General features: G+C 35.2%; 1 long non-coding RNA gene across 1 annotated transcript; it reads right to left on the minus strand.

Moving 5' to 3' along the window:
- Window positions 1–2,700: 2,700 nt before the first annotated feature.
- LOC111098676 lies at window positions 2,701–19,761 on the minus strand. The gene is made up of 4 exons (XR_005369191.1): window positions 19,696–19,761; window positions 4,818–4,901; window positions 4,406–4,675; window positions 2,701–2,830 (listed from the first exon to the last, which is right to left on the minus strand). It is a non-coding gene; the product is annotated as an uncharacterized LOC111098676 (long non-coding RNA).
- Window positions 19,762–20,058: the final 297 nt, after the last annotated feature.

Below are 20,058 nucleotides of genomic sequence, written 5' to 3' on the forward strand. Positions count from 1 at the left end.
AAGATACAGATGTGACACAAGTGGAAACTTTGGCTTGTATATACTCTTTGTTGTCAGGAGTCCTGTTTTATTTATTTTTGTATCCCCAGCTGAAAGAAGACTTTCAGCTTCTTGAGCTGGATTACCAAATCACTGGTGGGACCATTAGCCCAGTCTAAGTATTTTGTGTAAGGAGAAATTTTAGTGAGGGATCAAGTTGGGGTGTGGGGAGAGTGTTTAGTCTAAAACATGTTGAGTTTTCTAGACCACACCTAAATCCATAGCTGATTATCTAAACACAAAACACTACGCTAAGAACTCCAAAGGAACAAAATCAAACAATTCCAAGCCTCAGTTTTACTCTTAGGAAAGGAATGATGCGAGGACTGCAAGTGACTCAAAGTTGAGACAGAATATCCTAGGTGGCATCAAATGGAATGTGCAGTGTTACGATTTCCCAAATAGAAAAAGCGCTGTTCTCTCTGAATGATCAGGATGGGCTACATGAGTAAGATGCTCCTTGACGGGATCCCTGGGTGGCGCAGCGGTTTGGTACCTGCCTTTGGCCCAGGGCGTGATCATGGAGACCCAGGATCGAGTCCCATGCCTCGGGCTTCCCGGTGCATGGAGCCTGCTTCTCCTTCTCCCTCTGCCTGTGTCTCTGCCTCTCTCTCTCTATGTGTGACTTTCATAAATAAATAAATAAATAAAATTTAAAAAATAAAATTATATATAAAAAAAAGAAGATGCTCCTTGAGGTTCACCTTGGTAGAGCAGGAGTCTTTTAGTTAACAGAGATGGTGATGAAGGGAAAGAAGTGTAGGAGACGAGAAATGGTTGTAATGGAGGGGGCATGGTCTATAGGTGGGGATCACGGAATATATTTACAGAGCATCTAGTCTCTCATTCTGACTACAATTTAAGGTTCAAAAAAAAAAAAACCCACTAGTGAATGATGAACTTGAAATAAAAATTGGGACCAGATGCAGAAGGGCTTTGACTGCTAGGTGTTGTAGTTTATTTAGTTGGCAACTACATTGGGAGTTGGAGCTTTACACTTAAGAATGGTTTTAAGGGTAAATTGATCATATCAGGGTTTCACTGGGGAGAATAGAAAACAACTGTGGGATTCCGAGTAGGAGCCTATTACAGAAGTTCATAAAGAGAAAATGAAAGCCATAAAGGGCAGTAGAAAAGAGGGACAGGGTGGATATAATTTATTATTTTTAAAACAAAAATGAAAGAAAGGAGGGAATCATGGATTGTTCTAAGAATTTGGGGTAGAAATTTGAGGGGCAGTCTGGATAGCTGTGTGGATCTGGGATGATCCCAGATGACTGTGTATTGGGGTAAATATATGATTCTGGGTAATTGGGAGGAAATAATTCTCTGAGAAGAAACAATTACCAAAAATAGCAAAGCCAGAAAAGAACAAGACTAAGAAAGAATAATTGTGAGTAATTCATTACCTCTGAATGGATTTGTTAAGATTGTGTGCATAGAGGGAAGACTAACAAAGGCATGGGTTTTTTCCGTTTATTTGTGACATGATTTAATTAGAATAAAGATTTGCAAGTTTCTTTCCAACTCTAGTGATCTGGAAGTCTAAGATTCTGGGAATATTAAAAACTTGTGGAGAGAATGGGGAGTAGGTAAATGGAGGTGTTGTATGTAAGGATGATTTGATTACATTTGTAAATAAAGTGCAGTGATCCACAAGGAGTAGAGATCCTACAGAAGCAAAAAGACAAGTGATAAGGATAGAGCAGGATTCCTTGAGAAGGAGGAAGGGATGAGAGCTAAAGTGGAGATGAAGACAGTCACTGTGGCAAGCTGCACAAGTCCGCAGCAGCCACGAGGAAGGGAAGGTGAATCAAGGTAGAGGAGGGAACACAGAAGGGTCTTGAGGTAGTCTATGTGGTGGAGGAATCAAACTCCTCCCCCTGGGGAGCGAAAGGATATGGAGAGGGAACTGGAGGAGCCTGCAGAACATCTGCAAGTACTTGCTATCAGGAGCACAGCAGACAAGAGGAGACGCACTGAAATTGCCAAGCAGCTATGAAGCTGTACATGGCTTTGTGGCTCTTTGTCTGCATGAACTCTGTGTTATTTTCTTAGGCAGATAGTGATCATTCGGAAGGCTTTTAAAAATATGATTTTTCTGGTGAGTATAGGGATAAATGGATGTACCTTTTTCTATAGTCCTCTTCCAGGGAGATTAATTGAGGCTGTAGAACACCATGGCATGCAGGCTTGTCATGGGGAAAAGGCATCTGATATAATTTGGAAGGGAGATATTGTTTCTTCAATCCATTGCATTACATTTAGAGAAACAAATATTACATAAATTCTTAAAATTTTCCTCTCCACCATCAACTTAGCCCAAATTACCATAGTCAGCAGTACCTTAGTTTTGGATTGAGGGTAGTAGCATTTAGGGTGAGAAGCCCAAGGGCAAACCTCCTGTCCAATATTATGCAGGTTTAGAAAATCTCATGCGTTTGACATGCAATGCCTTAAAATATTAGCCATGCATGAAGGTCTTTTTTTTTTCAAAGAAAGAGATTATATAGATGATTTATATTTTTGTAAATTAGAAATTCACACCCAGGTAGAACATAATAATGGCAACACATATGTGTTTGGCCTTTTTCAAAGTGATTAAAGAGAATCTTCAAGAGGGCTGTTGGAAAAATCTTTTCTGTCAGTAGTTGTCTATAAACCTCTTTTACTCACAATCACAGTGGGAAACGGGAACAGGGTCAAGGGCACATACCATTTCTTCGTGCCAGCGAATCCCCAGTAATTGGACTTCAAAACGATGCTGAGTCCTTGTTCCTTGAAGACCAAACTGAGATTTGTGCAGCATTTAACAACAAAATACCATTCTCCAGCCAAAATCAAAATCTCAAAATGTAGACAATGTACAGCCTGGACCTACTCCACCTGCTTTTGAAAGCTGCCAAATGTTTACTTTCTTCTCATTTTGTCCTGTGTTGTGTTTTCACTCATAACACATATTTTGCACCAAAAATAATTTACTGGCTTAGTGGGAATAGAGTCATAAATGAGGAGAAAATGGAGAAACTGCTGGCTGGTGGAACAGCCCACGATTAATAAATTGTGCAACATGTGACTTGGCAGCTCTTTGATTCACCAGCAGAGTCCCCTCCCTTGTAAATTCTAGTTGGCTTTCCCATACATTATTATGTGGATTCCTTATAACCACTTCCCTTTCTGATTTTCCAGAGACAGAGTATAAAGTTTCCCTAAACGCCAATAAAATGTGAAATCTTATCCCCCTCTTTAGGCTGGCTTTGTGCAGTCATCTTCTAAAATAAGAACAGCAAATGTCTTAAACGTTGCTGTTTGCTATTTTTATGTTCATTCATTAGTTACAATTCTTTGTAATATCACAGTTTTCATTTCAATAAGTTTGTTAATTTGGGGGGATTAATATTGAGAGGAATCATGTATGTTTTCTTTGTTTCCTTTAAGAATAAAATTAATTTCACATACCATTGTGAAGGTATATCCATGTCCTTAAATTAGTAAAGATTATACATTAATTTTTCCACCTAATCAAAATCTGTAGGTGAATGGACTTGAATTAACTACAGTAACTTCAACTCCTTCAACACATAATCTTGGTTTGCTAGTATATTCCTAAGACAACATAAATACACCGAGGCTTCAAATGTTGATTTTGTTTACATAATCAGAGACTATTTGTTCTTTATGGAGGCAATAAATGCAAGCATTGTTATTAACTGTGACACATTAAAAACAAGGATTCTTTACTGTACCACTCTGAGACATTTGTTGACAAGCTTTTAAGAGGAGGTTTTCATTTTGAGCAAAGGGGGAGTGGTGGAGGGATATAAATAGCTTTCATCGCGTGCAGTGTCTTCTGAGAATAATTTCTTTTTCTTTCTTTCTTCTTTTTTTTTTTTTTAAGTGGAACTTTGGCAAGGAAAAGCCTAAAATATATACATGGCATTACATCATTTGTATTAAATCATTTTGTGTTTTGAGTGCCTTCTAGATTCAGAGAGTAGAAATTAGTTGGAGTGAAAAGATAAGTCGTTCAATATGTCTAAAAGCCTCAGAATCCATGTTCTTGGTATCAGAAAAAGTTCATGGCATATTTATATCAGACCTGCAATGTACAAGCCTTGCATGTTTAAAAGTTGCCTTGAGAAGAAACTGGAGAAACGGGATTTGCAAAAGGAGTTTGGTACATTTGGGATGAAGGGAACGTGGCTTCACTTAGTTTTGACTCCTGTAGTTCCCCATCAAACTTAGCTAACACAGGTAAATTTTTGGAATTTGTGGTATGATTTTCTCTTTTGCATTTCTAAATATGTGCTTTAATCCTATACCTCAGCCCCCACAATGGCCACTGAACCCATATTTTCTGCCTCACCTTTCATTATCTTCTAAATGTCCTCCTCTTCAAACACAGCTATGATTTCTTCACTTGTATTTGCCTGATTACTTTCCTCATGATGTTCGAGGTCCTTTCCCGGCAAATGACACATGCATACGCTCTTAGTTTCTTCATAGCCTCACAAAACCCTTAGAATGTAAGAGTTAAGTCAAACCAAGACCACAGATATTTCCTTAAGATGCCACTATACACAAGGCATTGTGTTGGATGCTGCTGGGATCCATTCCCATAAGGAGATAACAGTATCTGGGGGAGTAAAACACATAAAAACACATACAAATTAAATTAAACATATGGGGCATTAAATAACAGATCAGTAGAATAAGAGAGAAGATATGATGAAGAAGTATAACCCGTGGCGCCACAGAAATCTGTACGAGTTACCCACATCGTCTGTGTCTCCTTAGGTCAGAGAATCAGAATCTTGGTTTTGTGTCAGAGAAGAATCGCTCCATTTCTTTCAAGGGTATCACTGAAATGTCAATTTAAAAAATTTATTCATTTAAGTTGAAAACAAAATCTAAGCACAAATGCAATTTATATCAATTTACACCTCAATTTCATGCATGTATACACACATAAAAACACAAGATGAACATTTACTAGAAGTTAATAAAGATTAAAAGCATGCACTTAAATTTCATGGTTCTTTGAATTTCTTTGCCTATGGTTCTTCAAAATTTTGCATTTTCCAACTTGATAATGTTGAAACAGATATAGTTGTTTTCTTGTCACTTAGTATAAATTAAAAACATGATTTTTTTTCTCAGTTTACCAGAATTCTCCTGGAAGAACTTGTTGCCACAAAAAATATGTTCTAGGAAACATGAGAAATTGTTTTCTATCTTTCCTGTCACACTGTCAGGACTTACTACTTTATGCTTAGTCCTACTTAAGAAATCACAAAGATATCCTGCTGGTAAGCAAGTTAACTGCTAAATAAGGCTCTAGGGTTAAAGGTTAACAAGCATGGCTTCAACAACAACTTTTTATAATAGACATGTACCACACCTATTAACCTAAACACCCTATTATATCTATCATATTGGGTTATATTTTATTTTGGTTTTCACCATTCCCACCTAGGAAAATTGTGGTTCCCCTTCTATTCCTGGGCCTATGTCACTGTTGCCCTTCTGAAATTAGTTCTATTGATGACATTCACGTCAGGTATTTAAAGTATTACTTAATTAAAACCAGTATAAAACAAGTTCTACAGAGAGTTTAGTTTAAATAAGCTGAATTAATGCTGCTGTCTCTTTCTTTCTGTTGGCTTTCATGATTTACTTTAATTGGGGAAAATGAAACAGCATTTACCAAGAGGTTATTGTTTAAAAATATACATGGCAATCCATTTATTTCAACCAACCTAATGATTAATTAATGTAGATTAATTACTTAATTTTGCTGGATGGTGTCCTGTGGGGGTCAGTGATGACCACCCATCTCTATTCTGGCATTGTTGAGGCAGGGGAGTAAAGGCATCACAGGATACTGGTAAGTTTAAAGTCCTTCCACAGTCTTATTTACATACTGGGAAGAAAAATAATTCATTTTCTTATTTAAATAGCCTCACAGCTTTCAGTTTAAAAGAAGTGGGAAAAAAAAAGGTACATGGGAGTTCAAGAATACTCCCTCTCTCTATCACATTCCCAGGACACTACTGGAAGCCTATCAGACCTTAGTTGAAAAATCCCTGGTCTTTGCCTGGTCTGTTATTTAGCAACTAAATCATTCTCTCCTTCTCCATTTGGTCTACTCACCTTGCAACCTAGAAGACATAAATAAATAAGTAAATAAATAAATAAACAAACAAACAAATAGAATGAAAAAAAATCTATGCTACATGTGCAAAATAAGTATGGGGGCATCTAAGTTCAGATTTTCATTGACTTAAGGCCATGCCAGGAAAGTAGCTAAGCGGTAATGTTTTCTAGGGTATCTCTGATTAAATGAGCTTTAAGTGGATTTGAGTAGCAAAATTTTATCAACTCGTGTAGTTAATTTACCAAAATCATTTAATGGCCCTTGATTTCCAAATTCATTAGCAAGTATTTTTCTCTGGAAAAAGGAGAAAGAAGATCTTATGTTTCCTTTTTTAGTGAACAAGCAAAAGAATAATCTTATAATTTTGGAAAGTTGGTGCCTAGAATAGGGACATCATGGGGTTTTCTTTATAATAGCTAAACTTTCTACATACCTAGGAAAATGTGTATGATTTCCATTTTATTTATGAAAACTTATTTAAAAAACACAGATTTTAAGACAAACATCTTACATTCATGTATATACTCATTACAGTTTTCATCTTTTTTTTTTTAACTACTCTCTAAATGTCCAAGTTTCTCTAAACATTTACTAGGGCAAAGGAGAATCTTGAGTTATAATTGTAAAAAATGCATAATTTGAAAAAAACACAAAATTGCACAAACATATCAGTATAGTAAAAAATGTACTGCTGATAAGGTTTTCTTATCCAAATATTTGTAAAGTGTTTTGCCAGGACGACAACCATCACAACAAACCAATGGAACAAACTTTAATTTGGGGCCACAAGACTGTGTAAAGCAGGCTCGCTGATAATTACAAATTAGGCAAAATTGTGGTTAGCTTAATGAAAAGGCTCAAAAGTGTGCCAGGCCAATGGCAAAGGACCTAAATCTAAAGACAGACAAGCTTTTCTTGATTACAGTGATTACATCATGGTCATTAGAATTTAAAGTAACTAACCCAAACACAGACATCATATCTTCATTTGATAGCTGTAGTCTAGTAAATAGTGGGAAAGGATGTTATGTATGGATTAAGCTTGATGAAATGAAAACAGACATTCTTTTTGAACCTGTCTGGCAAGGAAAATGAAAACTTCAGAATCAGGCAGTAAAGTTAACTTTTAAAGCTCAGGCTCTTTGATTGGAAGGGGTCTGTGTAGTGTTTTTGGCTATTCTTTGTTTTATAGGGAAGCCACTGCAACAGCTAGCTGTGCATAACTCATTGTTGCATGCAATCTGTAGTCAAGTAAGATCTTTGAGATCTATTCTTTGGAACTTAAGTAGTATTTTCAAATTTTCAAAATATAATGACGTATTGGCATGGTTCAATATTTGTTTTCTCATCAGTTGTAATACAATTAAATCTCAAGTGTGAGTTTTGACTCTCCAAATGTGGTTCTTCCAGCATTTTATGCAGGGTCCTACTCTGCTCTGCATGTGGACAATTCATGCTGAGAAGACAAATGCTTTGCTCAGGGGAAAGGGATGCATTGGGTTACAGTTAGAGCTACATACATGAAAGCAAGTCCTTCGACCTCTGACTCTCAAACCCCCCTTCATAGCACTACCTGTGGGAACACTGCTTCTAACAGAAGAGCAGCTATTTAGTAAGATCAGGGGAGTGAGGAAAAGAAAAACAAGGCATAGAGCCTAAAAGAGTGTATTACCTATCTTACTGATAGAAGATTTTGGTTTAGATTAAGAAAATGCACCCCCCACTTTTAAAAATTTGACATTGAAAAAAATGAAGATGAAGAAGAAATAGACTTATATAACAACTACATTCTGTAATTTTGAGAAAAAAAATAAAACTGATAAGACAACCTGTGATCTGATCTTTAGTAGGACATTCGGTGTTAAGTAAAGAGAAGGAACACCCAAGTTAAAATCAACTTCATCACTATCATCAACAAAAAGCATTTATTGAGTGTCTGGATGCACTGAGCACCACTGAACCTACTATGTTTAAAGTACTTAAGAAAGGAAACTAAGTCTTAACATAAACACAGCTCAAGTAACTTGAATTGGTATCAGTTCCTTAAACTGCACCTAAAGAACCCATTAGGCTATTTAAAGAAAAACTGTATAGAGACTGCATGTGAAGCATGCATGTTTTATCACTCTGGTAAATAAATGGTTTCGTTTTCTACTTTACTGAAATTTCAAAATAGTCAAAGGGACTCACAACAGTTTCACAGCAATTCTAAGATAAGGTTTTATTATCACAAAGAACAAAACAGGATTAAACTAATCTTCCAAAATGCATTTTCTTGACTCACTTTGTCTTAAAATAAAAGTCGATCAAACTTGCAGAGTTTTATATTACCTGTTGTCCCTAGCATCTGCCACAGCCACTGCCAAGGAGTTCTCTCAGAGCCCGGAAAACACACATTCATAATGGCATTGCCCAGGAACTGTTAAGTCTGTTCAGATACCAAGAACCTGAAACCTTAGTCTGCTCAGATGGAAGCCAGGTTGGTGGCCATGTCAGTAAGAATGCATGAAAGCTTCAGTAAGCAGATATGCACATGTTCACCTTCTTTCAGGACACTGGCTCCCAAATGATTCTTATTTAACTGTTTTGGGCTAGGATCAAGCAGAAGCACTTTATAACTCTCCCTGGGTGAATCTAATGTTCACTGTGATATAGTTTAGGTTCTTTTGTTGATTTTTTGTCATTAAAGCAATGTTTCTTATACCAAAGTGACTATTGATTTTTCTATAACAGAGAGGAGAATGAATGTATGTCTAGGAGATGAATAATATGTTCACCTTCCTACATATCTACAGAATCTGATAATTCTTCTTTTGCCTGTTAATCCCTATAGCTCTGCCATGGAAGATGAGAGAGAAAAAGAGCTCTAAATTATATTGAGTTGGTCCCTTAAAAAGTGGTAAATTGCTGTATAGATAATAAAACCTGGCAACATTGTATGGATAATGGTCAAGTGGGGTTCCAACTCTAATGGACCCAAGTGGGGCTGCCAGGAGATGCATTTATCATACTGGAGAGAAAACAAATGCAAAGTCTGAAGACCCCAGAGAATTAAACACTGAGGACTTAGGAACCCAGAGCCTGGTAAGGATGTAGTGAGGTGAGGAAGCCATACTAAAAAGCAAGGAGTGTACTTAGGCACGTGAAGAATAACCTGGGAACAGAGGCTATGTTCTTGCCACTTAGAAATGATACCCATATTTCTTGTATGTACAGTATAAACATACAAAGCTAAACAATGAGTTCAGGAAAGTGTGTAAAAATATCTAACAGGGAGTCTGAAGCAGTAAAAGTCAACTCCAGTTCTATATCGTTGATCGTTTTACAATCTCATTGATCTGGTAAAGACAATAAAAATATCAGTGATTCATGTGCATCAATTCACTTTTCTAGAGACTTCACATATACCTCCACATTTAATTCCCATCATGCTAACAGATAAGAATTCTTTCTTTTTTTTTTTTTTTCAGATGAAGGAACTGGAAGTTCAGTGATATTAATGAACTTGTCCAAGGTACATACCTATTAATGATAGAGTTAGAGTTGAACTATCTGCTTGTATAGATGTTAGGCATTTTATCTCTTTTATTTAATTACTTTATACATTACTTTATTAAAATTTTTGTAGTCCAGAATAGAGATTTGGGTAATAAGTTATAAGGTTTTGATGCTTTTTATAACATTTGTGAAAACTTAGATTTGTTTTGGCTCATTTTTCATTTTTTTTGTGTGTTTTCATATGCTCATTTCCTTTTCTTTTAGTTTTGCAAACCTTGCTAGGTATATAAGAAGTGCCTATATTTGGCAATAAATTTTTAAAAATCTTAATGTCAGTAGTTTGTCATAAAGTTAGTAGCATTAAATACATAAGAACAGTATTTGCTTTTATTATGCAGTGAATATTTTTAAAAATTACTTAAAGTGGTAACATAGGGTCTCTAAGAGTCCATTATTCTGGCAAAATTTAATAATAGGATTTTAAATTTATTTTAATCAACATTCAAACACCAGTTAAATTACTTAGGTTTCATTTTATAAAGATGCAGAATTAAAAATATATAAGTATATATTTATATAAAAATATATATATTTTAACCATGGAAGTTGTCTGGATAGGAAATTACTGTAATGTTCCCAAATCCAGAACCTAACCTAGTAAGGTTAATAACTCACACTTTATTCAATCTTGCTTTTCTTTTAAATTTTCTAATGTGCTGATATTTGAATTGAAAGAAAATTGGGATCCCTGGGTGGCGCAGTGGTTTGGCGCCTGCCTTTGGCCCAGGGCGCGATCCTGGAGACCCGGGATCGAATCCCACGTCGGGCTCCCGGTGCATGGAGCCTGCTTCTCCCTCTGCCTGTGTCTCTGCCTCTCTCTCTCTCTCTCTGTGACTATCATAAATAAATAAAAATTAAAAAAAAAAAAGAAAGAAAATTAATGAAATCTTTGAAAAGTCACTTTTTTTGTGTTTAAAATAAATTTCTGCTATAGAAGGCAGCATTTATTCTCAGTCCACAAATCAGACTTTATTAATCTTTTCCTATTTACTGAATGCTTTTCTTTTTAAATTGAAAGCTCTTGGATGCTCTTGAATGTTCAAGAGAAGGGCAATAAGACCCATTTCCTGGTCTCAAGAAAACATGCAAAAAAATATAAAGGGAATAATACAAGACAGCATTGAGTAAACCAGTATTTAAATATGTGGTATAAACTTTATTCTTAAGATATGTATGAAGCAGAAAGTAAGGCTTGGAGAAGGACTTACAAAGGACTTGGCATGTTAACTAATGCTCAGAGAAAGATTACTTAAAGGTGGCAACAGCTTTTCAGACATAAAGAAAGAATGGGAGTAAGAAACTTGTGATAGCTAGCAGGAGAGAAGTACTCTACAGGAGTGATGCTGCTGGAAACAGAAGGTAAGCCAAGGTTATGGAGAGTCTTTGTTTTCCAGCAATGTTTTATGCCTGGAACAATTGCTGACATTTTTTAGATAGGATCTAGTCTTAAAAATATTTGTTTAAAGAAGATCAAGTGCATAAAGTTTTGTGCAATGGCTTGTTGGACGGGGAACAGAGTATGTAGCAAACTTGAATGACAAGGGCCTGAAGAGGTACTGGCATAGGGGTAGAGGCAATAGAAAGAGAATACACTACTTGGTATTTTTTGTTTTTGCAAAGGTATAATATTAAATATTATTCTGAGAAAAGGAGAAATATCACTTTTAATTGTTCTACTCAAATACAAGAATTTTTATTTTAGAGTATGCACTCCTAGTCTTGATTGCCATATGTATTTTGACATCGTGGTGTTTAAAGAGGAGTGTAATTTAAATATTTTCTTGAAATATTATTGCTATAAGATTATTGCTATTATTGCTATAAACCAAAAAGAAGGGCAGCCCGGGTGGCTCAGCAGTTTAGCGCCGCCTTCAGCCCAGGGCATGATCCTGGAGTCCCGGGATCTAGTCCCATGTTGGGCTGCCTGCATGGAGCCTGCTTCTCCCTCTGCCTGTGTCTTTGCCTCTCTCTCTGTGTGGGTCTCTCATTAATAAATAAAATCTTAAAAAAAGAAACAAACCAAAAAGAATTTTGTAGAAAAAACGGAAAATTGAATGCTTGAATACTAGTGTTGTCAATGATAAAAAAAAAATGTGACTCCAAAAATATTTGTAACTGGTACAAATTATAGAATGGGAGCTGATTAGTGAGTGAATATTAAATTCAATTTTCGACATACAGTAAATTGAAAAGTATCCCAAAGATAGTTGGACACATGAGACTAGAGATCTGGTCTAGAGATACAGATTGAGAACAGAGAAATAGTATGGCGTAGACTTCATGTTTATACAGATTCAAGTTTATTATGATTCTTTCTGTCTATTATCTGGATAACCTCAGGCAAGTTATCTAAGTCCTTGAGGGTTTTAGTTTTTTAAAAAAATAAAAACATATCTTTCAGGCTTTGAAACTAGTACTTTGTAGACACAATTAAAATGTTTATTCTGAAGAAATAACAGTTATAGAAAAAATTTTTTTTTCAGTTATAGAAAATTAATTGTGGCATGTCCATTGACATTTCACTCTAATTGGACATTTCTCTTGGCATAATAATTGGGAATACCATTATAAGCCAATATGAATTTTCTATTTTTTTAAATCAGGAATGCTCTATGTTGGGCAGATTGACTCAGTACATACAAAACCATCTACTAGTTTGGCATAAATCTGTTCTAAATTAGATAACTGAAGGAATAAAACAGATCATCATATATATTTTTGTGTTTTCCCTAAATTAATTTTCGTTCAGCACTATATAACCTTCCTGCCAATAGCCAATGCTAATGTAAAATCCCTATTTTTGCAAAGCTGTCTGAGAAATGAGTAATGAGAAATGGTGATTTCTGTGTAGCCGGAATATGCCTATCAGAAATGATACTTGATGAAATGTGAAAATGCTGATTAATGAGGAAGAGATTGTACAGGTCTGGGAATGCCAGATAACTTTGTACTCCAAGTTGCATCTGAAAGCAATGTTTAACAGGGAAAATGCTCTGCTGTAGCCTGTGAATAAAAGAACTTCAGTCTCTTGACTGCCCATCTGGCATTTTTCACCAGCACCAAATTCATTAGCAATGATTAGTCCTTTTCTCCAAACCCCTCACTCAAAATAAGTAAATAAAAGAAGAGTTTGGGCAGTAAAAGATCAAGGAACAGTATCTCTATTTTGAGATGTTCTTAAGTTATCCTGATTGGTCAAAACCTAAACAAGCATTAAAGAAAGAGCTACGTGATGAAAAGATGAATTCTCAGTAAACATCTCCAATGTTATATTCTATTTAAGGTAACAGAGAATTTAGATGCAGTAACTCACAGATATTGACAATTTCTCATGTGAATTTAGATTTAAAATGATGGAAAATTACTTTTCTATTTCTCGACTTCAACTACAGAGAAAAATATTTATAGCTTGTTTTATTGATATACTTATCTACAATAGTAACACTCAGGATATACATAATTTACTTTTTTAGCTTAGTTCTTTTTTGCGTATAATATTATACAGAAGATATGTTCAAGGTTACGTTATCATGTTGTTATAATATAACCATATTGTTTGATATTGTAAAGCCAATAAGATTCCTAAGGATTTTAGTAGTACCTTCTACATTTATACATCGGCAGAGTAAATTCTAGATTTAAGAATCCAGTTTTAATTCGAAGCTGGAGTGAGATAGAGACAGAGATGAAAATTTAAGAATAGATTTCCTCTAAGGAAATCCCTAAATCATTCACTTCTCAGAAATTGCTGTTTTAGAGAGTGCTTTGGAAGAACATGATATAATGTGGTATGCCTAGACTAAAACCAGAATTTACAAAAATGTTAGAAACCTTACCTCAATGTACTGATTAAATGCATATGAGTTGCATATTAGACATCAGTTATAAGGAATAGAGAGACATAGCAATCAAAATACTATGGTGCTATATAATAATTTTAATATTAGATTTAAATATATGCTAGTCAACAGTGCTGAGAAATAATATGTTGCTTTTTCAAATTCCACAGGATAGTTTCTTTTCCTAAATATCGTCTCATTCATCCACGGATAAATTCCTGTTATATTATTTGTTGCTGTCCTTAGACAGTTTTATAGTTTATCATTAGGATTGAATGTATTAGTAGAATTATAGTAATCACTAGTGTTTGGCTAAAAAAAAAATCACTTTTCCTATCCTCAGTATCTACCGTGTTTCTACCATTTAAACTTGGTGGTTCATTTCATAACATTACCTTATTTGCATTGGCTGCTAGAACACTGAGCTGAACCCATGTCCTACTTTTGAAAAGTTCAGTGGACTTAAAGCATTCTTTTCATATATTAACCTTTTTTCCTCCATGCCCTTATATTTCCTTTAGTTACATTATATATTTTTAGATACCCATTCTGTGGCAAGCTTTGTCCACATAACTGCATATTTAATATCAGGAACATATACTCTAAGAGTGTTTATAACTTTGGCCACATAAATAACATGCATTATAGGAAGCGTGATGCAGAGAGCCATGGAGCATTTCTTTTCTTGGGTCTGATTTGTAAATGTGCCCCCAAATACAGTATTTGGAATATCGTTTAAATTTTTTTTTAGAAAAAATAAAGGTATCCAGTGAGAATGCTAATGTTTACTGAGCAGTATGCTAAGCAGTAAATATATACAATCTCATCTGTGCTTACATGATAACCTTATAAAAGTGGGTACTATTTTTATCCCTGTTTTACTGATGAGAAGAAGGAAGTCCCAAACCTTACTTAAGTAGCCGGATGTTACATTGTAGGTGGTATGACTGTAATTAGCAACCTTGAGCTTCACATTCTTGCAAAACAAAACAAACTACTTAGGAAACAAGTAATTGTCATGCATTTGGTGTAAAGCCATACTGTAGAAGGCCCACACATTTCTTGGTTAATTCTGCGACTGAGAGATTAATTTTCTGCCATTAAAAGTTGTCCCTCATCTTTTTCCAGTTCGCTAAACGCTACCTACCAAGGAATGTGTGCGTGTAGGAGGGGTAAGGGAGAAAGGATTTCAGAGAACGTTAATTCCTCACAGGACTAGGGGATGCTGAATACTGCTGAATATGATTTCTTTCTCCTGGGAATTAGTTCTTGAAAATTCCCGGGAACGGGTATATGGTACCAGAAACAAGACTTTAGCTGGAGATCATCATTCAGTTTTGATAAGTTAGGAGTTGGGCTTTCTGATTGGATGCAACTGGTTGGGGACACATGAAGTTTTCCTTTAGGAGGGCACATTCTCTTTCTGATGGCATTAGCAGATTGGGAATTTAAAAAAGTGTTGCTTTCAAAGAGGATCACCAAGAGCCTAGAATGAGAACTAGCAGAGTGAAATATTAGCAGTTAGTACATGGAAATATTTCTTTGATAAGTCCATTATTAATCATTGTGGTAGCAAAATTTGCCTGAATATTTGTGATCAAGACGGTGTGGCTTCTTGTTTCAACTTTAAAGGTGCCTTTAACAGGAACTTAAATTTTCTGTCTTCATTGAAGGGCACATCTGTTGGTGAAAGTGCTAATAACCCAAGCAGGTCCATTTGAAGTCTGTTGACCCTCTGAGTCTCTTTCCTGGCTATTTTTATTTGTTTAAGGATTACAAATAGTCAGTTCATCTTTGAAATGGGAGCAAGTTTTATAAGTTTATCTATTAATGAAAACCAGAAGTCTCTGAACTATCCTACCACTTGGCCATTTAAGTGGCTTGTGATAAACTATAAATCCTTCTTTCATCAAATGTTCTACAGATACATTTTCCTGACGTCCACAGTGAGTTGATAGCTTATCTCTGCAGGGACTGTGATTTAGTTTTGCAGATGCAGCAGAAGAAAGAATTGCCAGTACTTAAAAAACAAAATAAAACTTGATTTCCATCTGGGCAGTTTGGATTCTCCATTCACATAACTGTAAAACAACTATGAATAAAAATGTTCTAGGGGCACCTGATTGGCTCGGTCAGTAGAGCATATGACTCTTGATCTCAAGGTCATGAGTTCAAGCCCCAGATTGGGCATGGAGCCTACTTAAAAGAACATAAAAAGGAGAAAAAAAATGTTCTAGCAAGAGATGTCTATTGAAGAACAGTATGGGATAAAGACTATTGGACTAGAAGTTAATAACCTTCATTAAATTGTTGTTCTTGTATAATTACAAAATAGCTTAACACTTTGATAAAGTCATTTAACTTCTCTGGGGCCATTCTTTTCATTTGTTAAACACAAATCTTGATATCTAAATTTTTCTCCTTACCTGAACTCAATGAATGTCATTTCCCCACCCAGCTTTGTCTGAGACCAGACATCCCTGTTGGTGTGAGTACTTGCCAAATTTGGTTCGGTTAGTGACACTAGATAAGACTAAAGTTTACAAAACTTCTATGGCTTTAGTTGTTTTGGCAACAGTTTTTATTATCACATCGATGTTTTATAAGTATTGATTGGGACAGAGGACACAACAGAATTTTTTCCATAAATGTTTTACAGACTGTAACCTATTTTTTTTTTTTTATGACATCAGTTATTCGGCTGGAATTGAAGAAAACTGGTTTTATTTGAAAGGATCTATTTTCAAAACAAAACAAAACAAACAAAAGTACAAAAGGCTCAAAATAGATGTGTTAGAATATGAAATATCAGGATTTAAAAAGCTGACTTTTGGGGATCCCTGGGTGGCACAGCGGTTTGGCGCCTGCCTTTGGCCCAGGGCGCGATCCTGGAGACCCGGGACCGAATCCCACATCGGGCTCCCGGTGCATGGAGCCTGCTTCTCCCTCTGCCTGTGTCTCTGCCTCTCTCTCTCTCTCTCTCTCTCTGTGACTATCATAAAATTAAAAAAGAAAAAAAGTAAAAAGCTGACTTTTATCTGTCATGAACTTATTTATGAAGGAATTTACCATACATAGTTGGCTCAAATGTGGTTATCTGGGGGGAGCTTATGTTTTATTTCCACAAATGTGTTAATTAGCTACTTCAAATTTAAACTAAGGCTATTCTTGTTTAAGTAAAACAGTCAAAACAAAAACACAGAAGTGAGTTCAATGAGATTATTTTCAGAATTTATATGTATCATATTCAAAAGTTATAACTTAAATAACAAAGGCTATATAGATCTCAAAGCACATATAAATTCCATTTTTTAAATTTCTCCTCTCCCCTTACTTCCCCATCCACCTCTGAAAAGTCAGCAGTTTCTAGACTATAACATTTGCTGAGACTAATTTCCAGCTCAAAGTTATTACATTATGTTTGCTATTGTTCTTCATTCTACCAAAACTCTACATTGATATTCAAGAATAATTCACCCAAACTTTGAAAAAAGTACCTTTTCTAGTTTTCTTAAATCTTACAGCTATTTTGAGTGCTATCCAAGAAAGAAAATAGATTACGAATGTTGATAACATAGGAAGAAAATATTATTATCACAGCTTGAAATCTGTTAAACAGGGACTTTCTTTAGGGAAAAACAGAACATTAAGGTTCAACAGAAATTTAATTACAAGGAGATTTTCCACTTGTCAGAAATATTTGCATTAATGTCGGTAATAACCACAATAAAAAGACTATTGTCTGGTGCTGCAAGAAAAGGAAAAGATGAAAGAGATCCTTGTAATCCCTGTTATACAGATACACTAATGGGTCACTGATAACTTAGATTTTCTTTTGGGTGACCCTAAACAAAATATTAGGTAAAAATCTATGGCAATGCTCATTTGTTAGTGTCATGTTGATTGTCAGTATTTTACTAGGAAACGTCAAGGATACTATTTGTCCTTCTGGTCTGGTATGGAAGTAGGTCACTAAGTGTATAACATTTATGGAAAAATGTGAGAACTATAGAAAATCTTTTATCTTTTATTAATTTTTCCTTTGTTTTATACCTTTAAGTTCAGAGCATTGATTATAGGAGGAGTTTCATGAACACTGTAAGAGAAATCCAGAGATTAAATTTACTTGGAGTCTGAATCTTAATGCCATAAGAGTCAGAGTCCATACAAAATCCCCTGGCAAATCAGACAGTGATTTCAAATGTTCTGGTTTTAGATCCTCTTGCTGTAGAGAACAGCAAAAGATGCTAATGAAATGAATTTCTGATAAGGAAACAAGAGCGGTCTTATGAATTAAATTTTGATATCCATCTAACATCTGTTGGAAAGACAGGAACACTTTACCAAATAACTCTTATTATGTGTGAAACTCTTTACATATAGCAATTCTTTTTTCCACACAACACTTGGTTGATGCATATATAATTATACTCTTTTCAGAGACTCCAGAGAAGCAAATTGCATTTCCTAAGGCCATTCAGCTAGAAAATGGTGGAACCATGATTGAGATATAGGTCTGCGGAGGTTGTAACCCACTCACACTGGTTTTAACCACATCATTTTTCTACAGCTTTGGTGGGAAATCCTCTGATAATAGAGAACACTCTTATCCAGTGCTTACCAGCTATGGATCATGGGTCCCTGGGTTACATTCAAGTTAGCATAAGGCATGCTTGAGTCCAAATATTCATAAAGCATTATCTGTAGACAGTAAAGATGTCACATACTACTATTTATTAAATGTAAATATAGGCTTTGTGAATAAAAAATGTAGTTCAATTATTAATCACCACAGATTCTTAGGAGTTTTATTATTATCGTTTTTCTAGCGAATACTTACAACAAAAAATATTCTTGTTGAGTATCAACTATATGCCCAATGCTATTTCTAGTCACTGAGAAGATAGCATTAAAGAAAATGAACAAAGATCCCCACTTTTGAGGAGTTAAAATTCTAGTGTTACATGTACTGCATTACAATGTATCTGTAGCACAACCAGAATTATTTCCTAAAATAATATTAGCCTTAACTGAAGATATTGCCTTTGTATACTTATCAGTGGAGTTGGGCTGGAAAATGATTCAGACTAGTATCTTGTATTTTCCGATAGAAGAGATTTTGGAACAGGATTGGACAAACTGTCAATCAGGATCATCCATATACAATCCCTATACTCCAGGCTATTGTCAGAGACTATAACCCTTATCACAACTTGGTTTTTGAAAAGTGATATTCAAAAAGATTGCCTGAAGGATTTTAGTTCATCTAGTGTGCTAAATAGCATTCAAATTTACCCCTGGATAAAATGAGACAAACAGAAACTGTGTGCATAGATCGTGTGGTTTTGGCAATCCTTTGAAACCACGCTTATGATATTGTGCTTTGGCGTGAATTTCCTGCGAACATGGTAGGGCAGCCACAGTAAGAAAAACAGCTCTGTTGTGATGTAGTGATATTACTGAGGATGATGTTTCTAAAGTTCCTCAGTCTTCCCTGTAAGAGGAACTGTGGGAGAATTTTGTGTGGACTTCAGTGTAGGAAAATGTGTGTTTCTCTGTGATAGCTGATATGTTTTTTATCTTACTCATGATGATAATATAACTGATCATATTTCTCACTTCAGTTTGTCTGATAGAGGATTTGGAACTGAATTTATGGTCCACCTTTAATTCCTTTGCAGAAATGTACATATAGTTTCTGAGTTCTTACTCTCTGACTTTTTCATAATATATGAGCCTCATTTTGTCTATTCCCTGGTTTCCCTAATTTAAAATTTTATTTTACCATTTGGAGTTTTCTAAGCAACTGCAAGTACTTTTGGAACAAGGCAGGCTATATATTCATTAATGAAATAAATAAAATAATAAGTGCTAGAAGAGATTTAAAGATGTCAAGTACTCTAAACCCTTCTGCCTTAAAATCACATCAAATGTAAACTAACAGTGTAAGGTGACTGCCTGTTATTTTCTTTAAAGCTCTTCAAAACTGGCTTTAGAAAATTCACTTTTGAACCATCTTCAGATTCCTACCCCTGTCCTTATGGTTTGCTGTTCTTAAGGCTTCTCATGTCAGTAGAGGGTGATTCGAAGAAAACAGTTTACCTGAAACATGAAGTGAAGCAACTAGAGATAGAGTTGCATGATATATTTGTGACATCTTATTTGAATTCCACCAATGCATCTTTAAGAACCTCATATTTTTGTAACTAATTCTCAGAATCTTTACCATGGGCAACAGATTGGATAGAACATTTCGACAGCTATGATTCTTTGTGCGTCATGTTATTTTTTCTTTTCTTTTAGGTTACTTTGAAAAGTCATTTAATTTCAGTCTCCTATAGAATAGAACTCCTATGAATAGGAATATTTGCTTATATAGCAAAACAGATTAAAAAATCCCTCAGTATATGTTTCTAAGATCCAGCTTCATTAAGAATATAGAGCTATCTTTATTCTCTAGTCATG

The sequence above is a fragment of the Canis lupus genome, chromosome 14, assembly GCF_011100685.1.
Source record: "Canis lupus familiaris isolate Mischka breed German Shepherd chromosome 14, alternate assembly UU_Cfam_GSD_1.0, whole genome shotgun sequence".
NCBI lineage: Eukaryota > Metazoa > Chordata > Mammalia > Carnivora > Canidae > Canis > Canis lupus.